The sequence below is a fragment of the Bufo gargarizans genome, chromosome 2 (genome assembly GCF_014858855.1).
Source record: "Bufo gargarizans isolate SCDJY-AF-19 chromosome 2, ASM1485885v1, whole genome shotgun sequence".
NCBI classification, from domain to species: Eukaryota; Metazoa; Chordata; class Amphibia; order Anura; family Bufonidae; genus Bufo; species Bufo gargarizans.
In genome coordinates this window covers 13,361,601-13,367,853 of record NC_058081.1, presented here as the reverse complement: position 1 = coordinate 13,367,853, position 6,253 = coordinate 13,361,601, and the positions used below count along the sequence as shown (strand labels likewise).

General features: G+C 41.9%; 1 pseudogene; it reads right to left on the bottom strand.

Moving 5' to 3' along the window:
• Positions 1 to 4,856: 4,856 nt before the first annotated feature.
• On the bottom strand, positions 4,857 to 5,790 carry LOC122925457 (annotated as a pseudogene).
• Positions 5,791 to 6,253: the final 463 nt, after the last annotated feature.

Genomic DNA, 6,253 nt, shown 5'->3' with positions numbered 1-6,253 from the left:
AGGGTTGGGACCATCAGTTGCGTTGTGGAGAAGTCAGGTGGATACACAGCTGATAGTCCTACTGAATAGACTGTTAGAATTTGTATTATGGCAAGAAAAAAGCAGCTAAGTAAAGAAAAGCGAGTGGCCATCATTACTTTAGGAAATGAAGGTCAGTCAGTCCGAAAAATTGGGAAAACTTTGAAAGTGTCCCCAAGTGCAGTCACAAAAACCATCAAGCGCTACAAAGAAACTGTCTCACATGCGGACCGCCCCAGGAAAGGAAGACCAAGAGTCACCTCTGCTGCGGAGGATAAGTTCATCCGAGTCACCAGCCTCAGAAATCGCAGGTTAACAGCAGCTCAGATTAGAGACCAGGTCAATGCCACACAGAGTTCTAGCAGCAGAGTTCTAGCAGCAGACACATCTCTAGAACAACAGTTAAGAGGAGACTGTGTGAATCAGGCCTTCATGGTAGAATATCTGCTAGGAAACCACTGCTAAGGACAGGCAACAAGCAGAAGAGACTTGTTTGGGCTAAAGAACACAAGGAATGGACATTAGACCAGTGGAAATCTGTGCTTTGGTCTGATGAGTCCAAATTTGAGATCTTTGGTTCCAACCACCGTGTCTTTGTGCGACGCAGAAAAGGTGGACGGATGGACTCCACATGCCTGGTTCCCACCATGAAGCATGGAGGAGGAGGTGTGATGGTGTGAGGGTGCTTTGCTGGTGACACTGTTGGGAATTTATTCAAAATTGAAGGCATACTGAACCAGCATGGCTACCACAGCATCTGGCAGCGGCATGCTATTCCATCCGGTTTGCGTTTAGTTGGACCATCATTTATTTTTCAACAGGACAATGACCCCAAACACACCTCCAGGCTGTGTAAGGGCTATTTGACCATGAAGGAGAGTGATGGGGTGCTGCGCCATATGACCTGGCCTCCACAGTCACCGGACCTGAACCCAATCGAGATGGTATTTTCAGTTGTTTCACACTTTTTTGTTTTGTATATAATTCCACATGTGTTAATTCATAGTTTTGATGCCTTCAGTGTGAATCTACAATTTTCATAGTCATGAAAATAAAGAAAACTCTTTGAATGAGGTGTGTCCGAACTTTTGGTCTGTACTGTATATATATATATATATATATATCCATTATGCCATTAGCCCCCATTATCAGCCCTTATGACTCATTAGCCCCCATTATGCCTCTCATTAGCCCCCATTATGCCTCTTATTAGCCCCCATTATCAGCCCTTATGCTTCATTAGCCCCCATTATCAGCCCTTATGCCTTATAAGCCCCAATTATGCCTCTCATTAGCCTCCATTATGCCCCCAGCAGCCACATTTTTTATAAAATAAAAAAAAATCTACTTGCCTTTCTGCTCCTGGACGCCACAATCCTCTTCCTCCTGCTGTCGGCTGTGCTCTGAACTGGCACACACAGCGTGACGTCACAAAGAACCTCACGCTGTGTGCAGCCCTGCACAGCCGACAGCCAAGATCAGGAAGCGTTAAGTACATAGCATTCACTACTTCCTGATCCTCCGGTTATTAGTATTCGCCGGCCAGCAGCCTTAATTAGGGTGTGCACCCTTCAATCAGTATTTTGTAGAAGCAAGTATATCGCAGTCCTCAATCAATATTAGGTGGAAGAAAGTATATTGCACTCTCAATAAATATTTTGTGGAAGCAGGTATTTCAAACCCCATAATCAGTATTTTGCAAAAGCAGGTATATCACACCCCTCAATCAGTTTTTTTGGGGGGGCAACAGGTATATCACACCAGTTGCAAATAGTTTTTTCCTATAGCGCTTGTCCCTCTATATACCTGCAGTATTGCAGCAGAACTGCACACAACTGCTGCACAATACAAATGCACTATAATATATATGTTAGAAAGTATAAGTATATCACACCCCTCAGTATATCACACCTATAGATAGCACACCTACAAAAGAACTTTTGTGGCCCTATTAGCTAGCGCTTGGTGTGCCTTACAGTCTGTCCCTGCTCGACAAAGCAACCTCTCCCTACACTGCAACCTGTCCAGTTATAAAGCAACACTGATTGTGAATCAGTTTCTCCTGCTGTTGTGCAATTTGAATAGACAACAGGTAGAAATGATAGGCAATTAGCAAGACAACACCTATAAAGGGGCGGTTCTGCAGGTGACCATTTATCCGTTCTCATCCTTTTTGGCTGTTATTTTGGTCACTTTTGCATTTTCCATTGCTCTCACCCCTAGAGGTAGCATGAGGCGGTGCCTACAACCCATAGAAGTTGCTCAGGTAATGCAGCTCAGCCAGGATGGCACATCAATGCAAGCTGTGGCAGAAGGTTTGCTGTTTCTGTCCAGTGCAGATACCAGGAGACAGGCCAGTACATCAGGAGATGTGGAAGTGGCGGTAGGAGGGCAACAACCCAGCAGCAGGACTGTAAGGAGAAACAGGAGAAGCAGTGCCAGAACCCTGCAAAATGACCTCCTGCAGGAAACTAATATCCATGTGTCTGCTCAAACTGTCAGAAACAAAATCCATGAGGATGGTATGAGGGCCTGACATCCACAAGTCAGCGTTGTGCTTACAGCCCAACACCATGCAGGGTGATTGGCATTTGCCAGAGAACACAAAGATTGGCAGATTCGACATTGGTGCCCTATGCTCTTAACGGATGAGAGCAGGTTCGCACTGAGCACATGTGACAGACGTGACAGAGTCTGGAGATGCCATGGAGAACGTACTAATGCCTGCAACATCCTCCAGCATGACCGGTTTAGCAGTGGGTCAGTAATGGTCTTGGGACATTTCTTTGGAGAGCCGCACAGAACTCCATGTGCTAGCCAGAGGTACCCTAACTGCCGATAGGTACTGGGATGAAATCCTCATTCCCATTGTGAGACCATATGCAGGTGCAGTGGGTGCTGGGTTCCTTCTGATGCATGATAATGCTAGGCCTCATGTGGCTAAAGTGTGTCAGCAGTTCCTGCATGATGATGGAATTGATGATATGGACTGGCCAGGGATTTGAAGAAATATTTGAGTTCAGATGTTTAGTAGTGTTGAGCGCGAATATTCGAATTGCGAATTTTTTTCTCGAATATCGCAATTTCGAGATTTCGCGAATATTTAGAATATCGTTCTATATATTTGCGAAATCGAATATTCGTTTTTTTTTTATTATTATATTTTTTTCTTTCCCACTTCCCTAAAGTTGTTCTTACCTGTCCTTTGGATTCCTGGCTTCCTGGCTGCTCCAGTCAGTGGCGTTTTCAACTTACTGCTATATTCCATATTAGCTAAATTACAATCTAATCTATATGTGTATTTTTTACGAAATTTCGCAATAGTCGAAATTGCGATGTGAGTAATATAATACGAAATAATCGCATGAAGATTTCAACTTAGCACTGCTATATTCCATATTAGGCTAGAATATGGAATATAGCAGTGCTAAGTTGAAATCTTCATGCAATTATTTCGTGTTATATTACTCAAATCGCGATTACGACTTTTGCAAATGTTCTTAATATTGCTCTAACTTCGTCTTTTAGAATATTACGAATATTCTAAAAGACGAAGTTAGAGCAATATTACGAAATTTCGTAAAATACACATAGATTGTATTTAAGCTAATATACTGCTATAGTAATATTTTTTAATAGTGTACATATTTTACAAAACTTAAGTTCAGAAGAGGCAAAAAAAAATTTGAGTAAAAAAAAGGGATTATAGCACTATATTAGCTAAATTACAATCTATATGTGTATTTTACGAAATTTCGTAATATTGCTCTAACTTCTTCTTTTAGAATATTCGTAATATTCTAAGAGACGAAGTTAGAGCAATATCACGAAATTTCGTAAAATACACATATTAGCCTAGCCATAGTCAATTAGCATAGGAACGTTGCCTTATACTATCAAGATAAATAATCGCAATACGCGAAAAATAAATCACATATTATTCGCGATAATTTGAATAATTACGAATATTCGATTTCGACGAATATAACACGAATATTAATTCGAATATTCGCGAAATATCGCGAAATCGAATATGGCACCTTCCGCTCATCACTAATGTTTAGATGAAGATCAATGGCAGCTTTACTTTGCAAAAATGTTTCTCCAAATGGTTTGCAGACTTTATTGTGGTTCCAGCAGGCTTTATCATTAACTCTGGCAGACAAACAATCTCAACCCTGCTACATTAGTTTCTCTTTGGCTCTGCTGTACTAAATAGACTTAATTCAAATCTCTGCTTCTGCAGGATGCTGCAACTTCTCTGTAGTCAGACTCTGGATTATGGCAGGGAATAGGTTAGAATCCTAACAGCTGCAACATGGAGTCTCAACCACAAAACACCCGAACTCCCTACCTCCTTCTAGTAGCAAACAGGACTGGCCCACTTCTGACCAAGAATGGAGGGGAGAATGGATTGGTGAGTTCCATTTTCTCTAAGTGTAGCTCTGCCATAGTTTCTGACACCTGCTGGTGAACCAGGCACATTACATGAACAATTACATAACATTATTATAAATGCACAGTGTCTAGGGACCTGGATTAGCATTCACAGATAGAAGCAGTGCACAGGTAATGACACTCGGGGGCGTTACAAATCCAATCGAGCACATCTGGGATATCATGTCTCGTTCCTTCCGACAATGCCATGTCGCACCACAGACTATCTAGCAGTTGACTGATGTTTTAATCCAAGTCTGGGAGGAGATCCCTCTGGAGAACATTTGCCGCCTCGTCAGGAGCATGCCCAGGCATTGTAGTGGGGTCATACAGGGACGTGGAGGCCACACACACTGCTGAGACTAATTTCTTTGTCTTGAGGCATTTCCACTGAAGTTGGATCAGCCTGAAAAAATACTTTTAAATGTCCCAAATGCTTTAATGATGTGTGAGTTTCTTAAGCTGTATATCACTGGATTTATCAATGGAGTCCCAACAGTGTACAGCAATGATAGAAACTTTTTTAAATTCAATGATTGGCCTTTAGTTGGAAGTATATAAACACCAAATAATGTTCCATAGAATATGGAGACCACAGTGAGGTGGGAGCTGCAGGTGGAGAAGGCTTTCTGTCTACCAGTAGATGAAGGAATATTCAGGATGACAAAGATGATATAACTATAGGACATGATAATGATTAGAAAAGCACATAAAAGTACATGGGGCAGATATTAACATAATTTCCAACTGGACACCACTGGTATCTGAACACGATAGTTCGAGTATTGGCATCAGGTCACAGAAGAAATGATCAATGGTGTTTGGTCCACAATATTGTAAGGAGGATGTTGATGCCATTTCAACTGTCGACAAGGAAAAACCCAACAACCAACTTATAATGACCAGTTTCAGGCACAAATTGTGATTCATGATGGTGGTATACCGCAATGGGTTACAGATGGCCAAATACCTGTCATAAGACATGACTGTCAGAAGAAAAAATTCTGAACCCTCACAGAAGGCAAATATAAAAAACTGAGCAATGCAACCTACAAAATAAATGATCCCAACTTTATGCAGTAGAACATGGAGCAGACTGGGGGCAATGTCTGTGGTCAGTAAGACGTCAGCTATAGACAGTTGTGTGAGGAAAAAGTACATGGGCTGGTGAAGTTCTCTGATGTGTGTCACTAGAGTTATCATGAGGAGGTTTCCACATAACGTCAGACAGTAGATTAGGAGGAAAATTGTAAAGAGAACGTAATTTACATTCTTTGAGCTTTGAAATCCTAACAAATGGATTTTCGTAATCGTGGAAATATTTGGTTGAAGCATAGCCTAAACTGAGTTAAAGTATAACTGTCATATATATATATTTTTTGAGTATTGTATTGTGGTGATTAGTATCTCCTTGGTGGCCCTATTTCAACTTTTCACTGTGTATTCAATTACCTCTTAATTCCACAGTTGTGTTCCCTGTACTGCCTACTTTTACCTGTGCTTAAAATCAGGTTGCTATGCAGGTCCGTCTATGTGTTGAAGGACAGAGGACGCAGAAGCAGGCAGCGTGCAAGGTCAGATTACTGACAGCCAGGGACTGTAAGTAAATTACTAAAGCCAGGTCCTCCCCAGCAGCTGATAACAGTGCCTGGGCTGTGTGCACTTCTCCCTGTCCCTGCGCTTGGCAGACGCTCCCTCACTCAGCAGACTGGGAGAATGCAGAGTTGAAGCAGCGCAGAGCAGGGAAGGGAGATCTGCTGTCTGCTCAGTGTATAAATGAAAGCAACATGTGGTAAGA